The following is a 13,375-nucleotide window of genomic DNA, read 5'->3' on the forward strand; positions in this document are numbered from 1 at the left end:
CCACCATTCTCTTTTGGTAAGGTGCGCATACACCTTTAAGACTGATGCTGTCATCACTGAGAGCCGGACTGGATGGCTATTTAGATCGCTGGCTCTCACTCACATGTGTTCGTTCAAACTGCTTTGTGCCTTGATGCTAACCTGTTTTGAAGCTCTCATGCTTGCAAGCATACCTCGCTGTCGGAAACCACGCTGCGCTGATCCCTGTATCCCGCTACCGGATCATCCGCTCTTGCCGAACCTCTCCTCTGCTACATTGCTATTACTGATAAGTACCCCACAGGGGAAACCTCTATAACCTTTATACTAAAGCTTACACTATCTAGCTCTGCATACTAAGGACTATTACTACATCTGCATTATCTAAGATTGCTAGCTCTTGAGCCTACTACCACCTGTTCTTGCACTGGGTTGATCTCTCTTGTATGTCCACCTGCTACTCTGTCATCTGCTACCATACATGATTGCTAAACCTATCTGCATCCCATCTGCTACTATCTTACTTTCAAGAACATTTCCTTTCAAGTGTCTGTCATCTACCATCTCTACCCAACCTGTCTCTTCAGCCTATCATCACTGTGTTACTATATACATAAGTCACTCTAGGAAACATCTTATTGAGTGTGTGTATTTACTTGCTGAATTGAGATCCTCCACACATGATGAGTCATTGAGAGTTGGGAATGGTGTCTCAGCGTTTCTCTTACATGACTACTGAAGTGGAATATTTCTGCAGCTGAAAATCCACATCATACATAAAACGCAGGAGCGTTACAAGTGTCTCTGTGAGGTGGGAGACTTGCCATGTTCTGTGTGTGTGAGGAGAGTCCAGTATCTCTGTGAGGTAGGAGACTTGCCATGGTCTGTGTGTGAGGAGAGTCCAGTGTCTCTGTGAGGTAGGAGACTTGCCATGTTGTGTGTGAGTGTGAGGAGAGTGCAGTGTCTCTGTGAGGTAGGAGACTTGTCATGTTGTGTGTGAGTGTGAGGAGAGTGCAGTGTCTCTGTGAGGTAGGAGACTTGCCATGTTGTGTGTGAGTGTGAGGAGAGTGCAGTGTCTCTGTGAGGTAGGAGACTTGTCATGTTCTGTGTGTGTGAGGAGAGTCCAGTGTCTCTGTGAGGTAGGTGGCTTGCCATGTTATGTGTGTGTGAGGAGAGTCCAGTGTCTCTGTGAGGTAGACTTGCCATGTTGTGTGTGTGTGTGTGTGTGTGAGGAGAGTGCAATGTCTCTGTGAGGTAGGTGGCTTGCCATGTTGTGTGTGTGTGAGGAGAGTCCAGTGTCTCTGTGAGGTAGACTTGCCATGTTGTGTGTGTGTGTGAGGAGTGCAATGTCTCTGTGAGGTAGGCGGCTTGCCATGTTGTGTGTGTTTGAGGAGAGTCCAGTGTATCTGTGAGGTAGACTTGCCATGTTCTGTGTGTGTGAGGAGAGTCCAGTGTCTCTGTGAGGTAGACTTGCCATGTTGTGTGTGTGTGTGAGAGAGAGGAGAGTGCAGTGTCTCTGTGAGGTAGGAGACTTTCCATGTTCTGTGTGGGTGAGGAGTCCAGTGTCTCTGTGAGGTAGGACTCTCAAGAGATTGATGCAAGATTTTGGAGGGGATGTTAAGGGACCACATACAAGACTTTAGTAATGAAAACGGTATTATTAGTAGTAATCAGCATGGATTCATGAAAAATCGTTCTTGCCAAACCAATCTATTAACCTTCTACGATGAATTGAGCTGCCATCTAGATAAAGGAAAGCCTGTGGATGTGGTGTATCTGGACTTTGCAAAGGCCTTTGACACCGTTCCCCACAAACTCTTACTGTTCAAATTAAGGAAGGTAGGTATGGACCATAAGGTGAGTACCTGGATAGAGAACTGGCTCCAGGGGAGAGTGCAAAGGGTGTTGATTAGCCACTTTACCACCGGAGGATTTTGCTGTCTTACGTCTGGGCCACTTTTTGCAATTTGGCACTGTGCGAGTTTAACTGACAATTGCACGGTCGTGCGAAGCCGTAACCAAACGAAATTTACGTCCTTTTTTTCCCACCAGCAGAGCTTTCTTTTGGTGGTATTTGATCACCTGTGCGATTTTTACTTTTTGCGCTATAAACAAAAAAGAGCGTAAATTTTGAAAAAATAACAATATTTTTCACATTTTTTTATATGAAATTCCCCCCCCCCCCCAAAAAATGTAAAAATCGAATTTTTTTAAAATTTTTGGCCAATTTGTTTTCTGCTACCTATGTTTGGTGAAAAAAAATCACAATAAGTGTATTTTGATTAGTTTGGGCAAAAGTTATTGCGTTTACTAAGGGAAAGATTTCTGTCATTTTTGGTGTTTTTTTTTTTTTAACGAGTAATGGCGGTGATTTGCGTTTTTTTTTTTGCGGAACTGCGACAGTGCGGACAGATCGGACCCTTGACTGACATTTTTGACACTTTTGGGGGTACCAGTGACATTACTACAGTAATCAATGCTATAAATATGCACTGTTACTGTAAAAATGACACTGGCAGGGAAGGGGTTAATTTTATTGGAGAGGGAGGGGTTAATGTATGCCTGGTGCTTACTAACGTGTGTGGGGGGAGGTGACTGAGTGACACAAGGACAGATCGCAGGTTCAGCTATGCTGAACCCTGCAATCTGACCCTGCCTGTCACTTAGGAGATCCGCCTGCTTGTGTTTACACAAGCGAGCGGATCTCCAGACTCGATTCCCCAGCGATCGGGGAAGAGCAGCGGCGATCGCCGCTGCTCCTCCCCTGGCCCGACTCCCGCTGTGACTGAATACAGCGGGAGCGAGCCTCCGGCAGCGCGCGCGCGCCGCCGAGAGAGGGGAGTGTCTGCCGACGTAGGTCTACGTCGTCAGACCTACAAGAGCCACTTTGCCGCAGTACAGCTCTAGTGAGCAGTCGGCAAGTGGTTAATGGGGAGTACTTGGATTGGGTGGGTGTGGAAAGTGGGGTCCCCCAGGGTTCTGTCCTGGGACCAATCCTGTTTAATTTATTCATAAATGATCTAGAGGAGGGGATATCTAGTACAATCTCAGTATTTGCGGATGATACTAAACTAAGCATGCCAATATCTTCTATGCAGGATGTGGAAACCTTACAAGCAGACCTGAACAAAAAATGGTGTGGGCAACTACATGGCAGATGAGGTTTAATGTTGAAAAATGTAAAGTAATGCACTTGGGTGCCAGAAACCAGAAAGCAAGCTACTCACTAGGGGGGGGGGGGGAACCTCTGGGTGAGCCTAGGATGGAAAAAGACCTGGGGGTACTGGTAAACAACAGGCTTGGCAGTGGCATGCAATGTCAAGCCGCTGCAAGCAAAGCCAACAGAATACTGGGATGCATAAAAAAGGGGATTCACTCCAGAAATAAAGAGATTATTCTCCCTCTCTACAAGACTCTGGTTCGGCCACATCTGGAGTATTCTGTCCAGTTCTGGGCACCGGTGCTCAGGAAGGATGTGCTGGAACTGGAGAGAGTCCAGAGAAGGGCAACAAAAATAATTAAGGGAATGGAGGACATCAGCTATGAGGAAAGACTACAAGCACTGAACTTATTCTCTCTGGAGAAGAGACGATTGAGGGGGGATATGATATCAATGTACAAATACTGTACTGGCGACCCTAGCATACGGAACAAACTATTCAGAGAAAGGGAATACAATAAGACACTGGGCCACTCCCTAAAACTAGAGGAAAGGCGGTTTAACCTTAAAATACGTAGGGGGTTCTTCACTGTAAGAGCAGTAAGGATGTGGAATTCTCTTCCACAAGCAGTCGTATCAGCAGGGAGCATCGATAGTTTCAAAAAACTATTAGATGGGCACCTTAACCACTTGCCGACCCGATGTCCGCCAGGCACTCGCGATTGTCCGTTACACCGGGAGAAAGGCAGGCGGCTAATGTAAACAAAGCCGCCTGTCATTCTTCCCTGTGTAAGAATGGAGATCATATGGTTCTGCTATGTAGGACCATTGATCTCTGTTCTTACACCTCAAGCCACATCCAATCACAGTTAGAAGCACGCCCCTAGGGACACACTTAACCCCTCCCTCTCAAATAAAGTTAACCCCTTCCCTCCCAGTGTCATTTTTACAGTAACAGTGCATATGTATAGCACTGATCACTGTAGTAATGTCACTGGTAACCCCAAAAGTGTCAAAAATGTCAGTCAAGGATCCGATTTGTCCGCCGCAATGTCGCAGTCCCGCAAAAAAAAAAAAAAAAAAATCGCAGATCGCCGCCATTATTCGTTAAAAAAAAAAAAATCAACAAAAATGACAAAAATCTTTCCCTTAGTTAGTAAACGCAATAACCAATCAAAATACGCTTTTTGCGATTTTTTTTTTTACCAAACATATGTAGCATAAAACAAATTGGCCTAAAATGTTAAAAAATTTAGATTTTTACATTTTTTGGGGAATTTCATATAAAAAAATGTGAAAAATATTGTTATTTTTGCAAAATTTACGCTCTTTTTTTGTTTATAGCGCATGATCAAAAAAAAAAAAAAAAAAAATCGCACAGGTGATCAAATACCACCAAAAGAAAGCTCTGTTTGTGGGGAAAAAAAGGACGTCAAATTCGTTTAGGTACAGCGTCGCACGACCGCGCAATTGTCCGTTAAAGTCACGCAGTGCCGAATCGCAAAATAGGCCCTGGTCAGGAAGGGGGTAAAATCTTCCGGGGCTTAAGTGGTTAAAGACCACATCATAAAGGGGTATACAATGTACGGTTAACAGCAAACACGCACACACATCATAGGTTGAACTGGATGGACAGATGTCTTTTTTCAACCTCACTAACTATGTAGGAGACTTGCCATGTTCTGTATGTGAGGAGAGTCCAGTGTCTCTGTGAGGTAGACTTGCCATGTTGTGTGTGTGTGTGTGTGTGAGAGGAGTGCAATGTCTCTGTGAGGTAGGTGGCTTGCCATGTGTGTGTGTGAGAAGAGTCCAGTGTCTCTGTGAGGTAGACTTGCCATGTTGGGTGTGTGTGTGTGTCAGAGAAGAGTGCAGTGTCTCTGTGAGGTAGGAGACTTGCCATGTTCTGTGTGTGTGTGTGTGTGTGTGTATATATAGTCTAGTGTCTCTGTGAGGTAGGAGACTTGCAATTTCAGTGTGAGAAGAATCCAGTGTCTCTGTGATATAGGAAACTTCCCATTTCATTCTGTGTGATTATAGTCCTGTGTCTCTGTGAAGTAGACTTCCTGACGTGCACGGTGCAGTGCATGCTGGGGAGAGGAGCGCTGACTGGACCTCTACTCCTCTTCATCAGCATCCTCCCTCCTATGACTGAGCCTGGGAAGGGTGCGGCTTGTTCACTTTACTCTGACTGAGCCCGGAGGGAAGAGCAAGCAGTTCTGTGACTGGGAAGTACACGAGTCGGTGAGTAGAACATGGAGAGACAGGGAAGTGTGCTGTACTGCTTGTATCTGCAGTCACACACTCCTAGTCATATTGGTATCAGCTTTACTGTCCGGTGTCCCATCCTCAGCAGCAGCTTTTATATTCCCTCATGGGGGGTCATTACCTGCACTGCTTTATTGAATGGCTTAGCTGTGATAGTGTGCCTCAATCTCTGGCATGCAACAGTTTGTCTGTGTTCTCATAGCAATGATAGGTATTCTTCTAAAGCTGCCTACACATTATATACTATTTTCTGGTAGAGTAACTAAAACCATATAATATGAGGTCAAACCTAAACACTTCCAATTTATATGCAATCAGGCAGACCCTTGTACTACATAGTTGAAGGTAAATCTAAGGGGTCCTTTCACATGACACGCCATCTGGCGCGGTCTGTTCTCTGCTAAGCGGGAATCGGTGGATCGATCCCGGCTGAACAGAGAACGGACCTCTCTGTGTGCGGAGATGGAGCAGTCAGATCCCCGCTGTTCTCTATGGGGGAATCGGATGAGAACGGGGTGAGCAAAAGTTAGGGATGGTTTTGGTTAGAGATGCACTGAAATTTTGGCGGCTGAAACATATCGGCCAAAAATGGTATCTTTGACAGTTTGCCAAGTAAGAAAAAGCCCATAATGGCGCCGAAAATGCATGTGATTTTGCTGACATTTTACTGTGCTTATGGTGTGTTTTTCATAAGTCATGTGACTCAAAAACGTAGGTGCATTATTGATGCGTTCTTGTTGCGTTTTCAGCCTAGGTTCACACTAGATGTGTTGCAAATTCACAGTGAATTTGCTGCGGGTTCAGCACTGCATCTAAATTGCGAACCAATTGCAGAGTATATGTTAAAGTGATTGTAAAGCTTTTTTTTTTTTTTTTTTTTTTTTTTAATAAACATGCTATACTTACCTGCTCTGCGTAATGGTTTTGCACAGAGCAGCCAAGGTCCTCCTAGAGTCCCACGCCAGCGCTCCTAACCCCTCCCTCCTGCTTCTTGCTGTGGGGGCACCTAAGCACATGCGCTCCCGATCAGCGGTTCTGTGTATCCATTAACACACAGAGCCGCAGTGTGGCCCCACTTCCTCTGTCACCTTATTGGCTCACTGGCTGTGATTGACAGCAACGGGAGCCAATAAGGAGTGCAAGTCCCCAGAGAGGCAAGGCTCTTGTGGACATTGCTGGATCGAGAGGGGGCTCAGGTAAGCATTAGGATCAGCTTCTGCACACAGACGGTTTTTTACCTTCATGCATATAATGCATGATGGTAAAAAACTGTGTGCCTTTACATCCACTTTAAGTTAAGTTTTTTTGCAAAACATAGCAATTTGCTGAAACGGATTGAATGGGTGTGAACTCCCATGCGATCTGATTCTCGTGCAGACAAAAAAAACGGGCCCACACCAGTCTGGTGCGATTTGAGCCATACAAATTCATGGCTCAAATGGCACCCAAGAGACACCGAATGTAATTCACACAGAAATGTTCTGCGATTCCTATGCGTATTACATGTGGTGTCTTGCACTGCAGCGGTGTGAACCTAGGCTCAAGGGATGCATTTTTTTTTTTATTTTGTTAGCTTTTCTTGTCCTAAAGGTACTGATGGTCGACAATACATTCACATTAATTAAAATTCATTATATTAATTAAAAAGTCAAACATAATACAATTATATAAAAAAAATATATATTTTTTAAAAACTGTGATTTGTTTTTTATTTTTTTTATTTCAGGTTAGTTTTCGCCAAGCGCATCCTACTGTTTTGGTTTCTGCACCAAAATTTCCATTTGGTGCACCTCTACAGGTCCCTCTCAAAAAATTTGCATATTGTGATAAAGTTCATTATTTTCTGTAATGTACTGATAAACATTAGACTTTCATATATTTTAGATTCATTACACACAACTGAAGTAGTGCAAGTCTTTTATTGTTTTAATATTGATGATTTTGGCATACAGCTCATGAAAAACCAAAATTCCTATCTCAAAAAATTTGCATATTTCATCTGACCAATAAAAAAAAAAAAAAGTGTTTTTAATACAAAAAAAGTCAACCTTCAAATAATTATGTTCAGTTATGCACTCAATACTTGGTCGGGAGTCCTTTTGCAGAAATGACTGCTTCAATGCGGCGTGGCATGGAGGCAATCAGCCTGTGGCACTGCTGAGGTGTTATGGAGGCCCAGGATGCTTCGATAGCGGCCTTGAGCTCATCCAGAGTGTTGGGTCTTGCGTCTCTCAACTTTCTCTTCACAACATCCCACAGATTCTCTATGGGGTTCAGGTCAGGAGAGTTGGCAGGCCAATTGAGCACAGTAATACCATGGTCAGTAAACCATTTACCATTGGTTTTGGCACTGTGAGCAGGTGCCAGGTCGTGCTGAAAAATGAAATCTTCATCTCCATAAAGCTTTTCAGCAGATGGAAGCATGAAGTGCTCAAATCTCCTGATAGCTAGCTGCATTGACCCTGCCCTTGATAAAACACAGTGGACCAACACCAGCAGCTGACATGGCACCCCAGACCATCACTGACTGTGGGTACTTGACACTGGACTTCAGGCATTTTGGCATTTCCCTCTCCCCAGTCTTCCTCCAGACTCTGGCACCTTGATTTCCGAATGACATGCAAAATTTGCTTTCATCCGAAAAAAGTACTTTGGAACACTGAGCAACAGTCCAGTGCTGCTTCTCTGTAGCCCAGGTCAGGCGCTTCTGCCGCTGTTTCTGATTCAAAAGTGGCTTGACCTGGGGAATGCGGCACCTGTAGCCAATTTCCTGCACACGCCTGTTACATGGTGGCTCTAGATGTTTCTACTCCAGACTCAGTCCACTGCTTCCGCAGGTCCCCAAGGTCTGGAATCGGTCCTTCTCCACAATCTTCCTCAGGGTCCGGTCACCTCTTCTCGTTGTGCAGCGTTTTCGGACACACTTTTTCCTTCCCACAGACTTCCCACTGAGGTGCCTTGATACAGCACTCTGGGAACAGCCTATTCGTTCAGAAATTTCTTTCTGTGTCTTACCCTCTTGCTTGAGGGTGTCAATGATGGCCTTCTGGACAGCAGTCAGGTCGGCAGTCTTACCCATGATTGCGGTTTTGAGTAATGAACCAGGCTGGGAGTTTTTAAAAGCCTCAGGAATCTTTTGCAGGTGTTTAGAGTTAATTAGTTGATTCAGATGATTAGGTTAATAGCTCGTTTAGAGAACCTTTTCATGATATGCAAATTTTTTGAGATAGGAATTTTGGTTTTTCATGAGCTGTATGCCAAAATCATCAATATTAAAACAATAAAAGGCTTGCACTACTTCAGTTGTGTGTAATGAATCTAAAATATATGAAAGTCTAATGTTTATCAGTACATTACAGAAAATAATGAACTTTATCACAATATGCTAATTTTTTGAGAGGGACCTGTAGTTTTGATTGACCCAGGTCAATCAGTTTTTGCAGAAAAAAAGAATCCTATGAGGTTGACAGCATTTTTTCCACGCCCTATGGGACATGTTGATTTACATTTATTTATTACAGATACTTGTATAGTGCTGTCAGTTTACGCAACTCTTTACATATATATTGTACATTCATATCAGTCCCTGCTCTCAAGGAGCTTACAGTCTGAGGTCCCAAAGGCAGCCCAAAGAAGATTTTTTTTTTTTAATGGAAGGACAGAAAATCGCTTGATTCCACCATTAACACATTTAATGTTGATGGGGGAATGCCTCCCACAGTGCTATTGTGTTCAGGAAGGAAGGGGGATAGACACAGGGAGCCTTTTGGCTGGCAGTACATGATGATAGATATATATATATATATATATATATATATATATATATATATATATATATATATATATATATATATATATCTATTAGTGTATGTGTGTGTATATGTATGTGTATATATATATATATATATATATATATATATATATATACAGTGGGGATCGAAAGTTTGGGCACCCCAGGTAAAAATTTGTATTAATGTGCATAAAGAAGCTAAGGAAAGATGGAAAAATCTCCAAAAAGGTATCAAATTACAGATTAGACATTCTTATAATGTCAACAAAAGTTAGATTTTATTTCCATCATTGACACTTTCAAAATTAGAAAACATAAAAATGGCGTCTACAAAAGTTTGTAGAGTTAATATCTTGTACTGCCCCCTTTGGCAAGTAGCACAGCTTGTAAATGGTTTTTGTAGCCAGCTGAGAACGAGGATGACAGCTGTTCTCCGCACTGTGTGCGGACACAGCTGTCCGTTCCCCATACATCTCTATGGGGGAATCGGATAGGAACGGACTGTCGGTCCGATCCCATCCGATCCGCTGGACGGATGGAAAATAGGGTTTCTAACTGTCAAGATTTGACGGATCGGATGTCAGCGGACATGTCTCCGCTGACATCTGATGCCCCATAGGGATGCACGGGGGGACCGTTCAGATCCGCCAAAAAAACGGACCGCCTGTGTGAAAGAGCTCTTAAGCTCCATTCACACCTGAGCGTGTTTTTTTTTTTTTTTTTTTGGTTTTTTGCAGGTGTTTGGAGGCAGGCATTGACATCTAACAAAAACGCCTGTAATCTGCCAAAAAAGAAGCTCATGTACTTTTATGAGCTTGAGGTGACAAAGCGCTCAGCTGTGAACAGGGCCTTAGTCTGTAAGAGATTAAACTGCCCTCGCAGACAGAAGTTAATTCCTTTGATCTAAAAGAACAAAATTATACATTGTAAGCCCCGGTTCACACTAGGGCGACCTGTGAGGCGACCTGGTCGCCTCACAGGTCGCCGCAGGTCGCCTCCCATAGGAAAGCTGCGGACCCGTTCTAATAGGAGCGACACGAAAAAGGGTCCGGAGCTTCTTTGGGGCGACCAGGAGGCGACCGCCATAGACTTCAATGTTATGAAGTCCGTGGCGGCCGCTCCGAGGTCGTGGCGCGCTGCTCGCACTGCGATCTCGGAGGTCGCCCCTGCAAGTAGCGTCGCTCATATGTGAACCGGCGCTAAAAATTGTGTTTTTATAGTTATCTAGCAGCCTTAGCAATGTTGATAAACATTTGCCACAGGTTTTTTCTTTTCTTCTTTTTTTTTTTTTTCAGCGGTGAGTGAGCAGAGAACAGCTCTGCTCTGTATGAATCAAGGAAATGCCATTTTAACTGTGGTGGCTGGTGCTCAAAATTTTTTTTTGGGGGGGGGGGGCGCAAAAAGAAAAATGTAATAGGTATTGCTTCGCGGTAAAAGATTGCGTGACTTTGAGGTCATGGTACAGGCATGGCACAGATGATGGTACAGGCATGGCACAGATGATGGTACAGGCATGGCACAGATGATGGTACAGGCATGGCACAGATGATGGTACAGGCATGGCACAGATGATGGTACAGGCATGGCACAGATGATGGTACAGGCATGGCACAGATGATGGTACAGGCATGGCACAGGTGATGGTACAGGCATGGCACAGGTCATGGTAAGGGCATGGCACAGGTGATGGTATAGGAGATGGTATAGGCATGGCACAGGTGATGGTACAGGCATGTCACAGGTACATTGTACATCAGGTAAAGTTAAACCCAAAAGCAAATAGCTTAAACTTCGCCATATCCAGGATCAGGAGACTGGCTGCTGGCTTGGAGAGGACGGAGGAAGACGTGTCCTGGCCTGGTCAGTTCCAGCTCTGAGTCTGTGCAAAACCCGAAGACACATGGACACCTTACACCGCCGCTGCCCTGGGTGAGAGTGGAGAGAGAGGAGAGAGATGGAGGCACTGGCTGCTTCAATCGTCACTTACCTGCTCTTGGGCTTGCTCACTCGACCGGACCGACTGCTGTGGGCTGCTGAAGACGGAACACGCGTCTCTTGACTGACCACGCGCGCCGCTGCTCCTCCTCGCTCTGACGGCGGGCGGAAAGGTGACGACGGTGAGTAACTGACGCACGCACCGCCCCCACGCGATGTCAGCCGGGATGTCTTGAATGTTTGGTCCAGGCTGGAGTCTGGACCAATCACAGCCAGGACAGGACTACCATGGGCATTGCTCTGCGCCCCGATGACACCCAGAACGGCCGCCTCTGCCTGGCAGCACGTGGGCTGCCAACCCCCCCCCCCCCCCCTAGCCAGCAATAGGACCGGCGCCCCATAGTGGGCTTTAAATGGTAATTTTTTTTTCCTTGGCAGACGCTGATTGGTGGGGCGGCGCCCCTACGCCCCCTATAAACCGGCCGCCACTGCATTTTAAGATTACGAGGTGGGGGGGGGGGGTGGATCGAGATCACGATTTCTTTTACATGTTTAATCGTGCAGCTCTTATACACATATTAGGGTGAATGTATACAGAAGCCATTTAACCTACCAGCATATCTTTGGAGTGTAGGAGGAAACCCACACAAGCAGCAGGAGAACATGCAAACTCGAGGCAAGTAGTGCCATGGTTGGGATTTGAACCAATGTCCCAAGTCCTGCCAGGCGGAAGTGCTGACCACTTATATACTGTGCTACCGGTTTGCATGTAGATCAATCATAACTGATTCACAAGGGTGAAAAGAAACACCATGGATGAACTGAAACGAATCGCTATCTTTCTCTCCCCTCTCAACCATGCCCTTTTTATCCCGCTCAGTCATTGCACATTTAGATTTTTTTTTTTTTTTTGAATCAGACATCAGTTGAGTTTTATCACACCAAGTTTTATGTAGCCACCAAGGGCTTGTTCATATGTGCGGCAGGGACTGCCATTCTTCTTTTCACGCTCGCCTCCTCACCACCTGATTTACATGATAAATTCTTTATTTAAAGCTAATTTCTAGGAATTCAGCCACTTTGCAAAAAGTGCTGGCACACTATGAATTAAGCCAGCCCTAGACGGATCAAAATTCTGCTGGTTCAGCAGGAACTGGCTGAATTTTGATTCATGTATGGACAGGCTGGTTGTACTGAAGTTGGTCCACCGATACAGTACAACCAGCCTGTCCGATTTTTATTTTTTTTATTTTTTTCCATTCAATGACTGCCGGTGGCTATAGCCGCAAGCAGTCATCATTGTGTTTTGACAGCAGGGAAACCTCCTGCTGTCAAAACACAATAGCTCTGCGGGAGGGGGCAACGAATGTGTTGATGGGGAAATTGAACAATTTTCTTTAGCCTGTGGTTGAAGGAAAAAAATTGGTTAATGTACAGCCTGCCTTAAGTCCAAGGAGGTGCATGGCATCTCCTGAATTGAATCTCGATTATTTATATCTGTTAGGTTTTATGGCTCTGCCAGTGCATACACTGACACTTGGTGAAAGAAGAGCGAGAGGCACACACAGCAGCTATCCATCCCCTTCCCTCTGCTGCTGCCCGGTTCAGAGAAGTCTTTGTATCGTATGACTAAGTTCACACACAATACAAAGTCTTTTATGAGTGGGCAGGAGGTGGGGAAGATGCTTAGACCTGAAGCATCAGTGCCGGGTTCCCAGATATACAGTGATATCTGGGAGTGCAGTAAAACTGTGAGATGTACATATTAGAGATAAGCCCAGAAGATGCAATGCAGCTTCTTTGGCTTTACATTTTACAAAGGAGCTGAATTCCTGGAATTCATTGGAAAGGCAATGGTTGACAAACCAAGGCACAATACATGAAAAATTAGGGTGGGGGGGGTAAGGGCTGCAAGAGGCTAAGATGCACCTTCAGGGTACTAAACATTAAGCTGTCAAGATCTATCCAAGATGTGGGCGGTATTGAAAAGCCATGGGATTGCTTAGAGGTCCTGGGTGGCAGCTGTGTATCAGAGGGATGTGCTCCTGATATGCAGATGATCAAGAGTACCATAGACCATGGATATCAGGTGATATGTCATTTATTTATCCTCTGTATGATTTTAGGAGGTTTTAAGGCACTACATGGGTATTGATATCATTGACTTTGGTCAGCCATATTGAGATTGGGGGAGTGATAGGTTGCTTCCACAGGGACAGGCCACATTTAGAATGTGAACTGTAAGT

The sequence above is a fragment of the Pelophylax lessonae genome, assembly GCF_965119305.1.
Source record: "Pelophylax lessonae genome assembly, chromosome: 1".
NCBI lineage: Eukaryota > Metazoa > Chordata > Amphibia > Anura > Ranidae > Pelophylax > Pelophylax lessonae.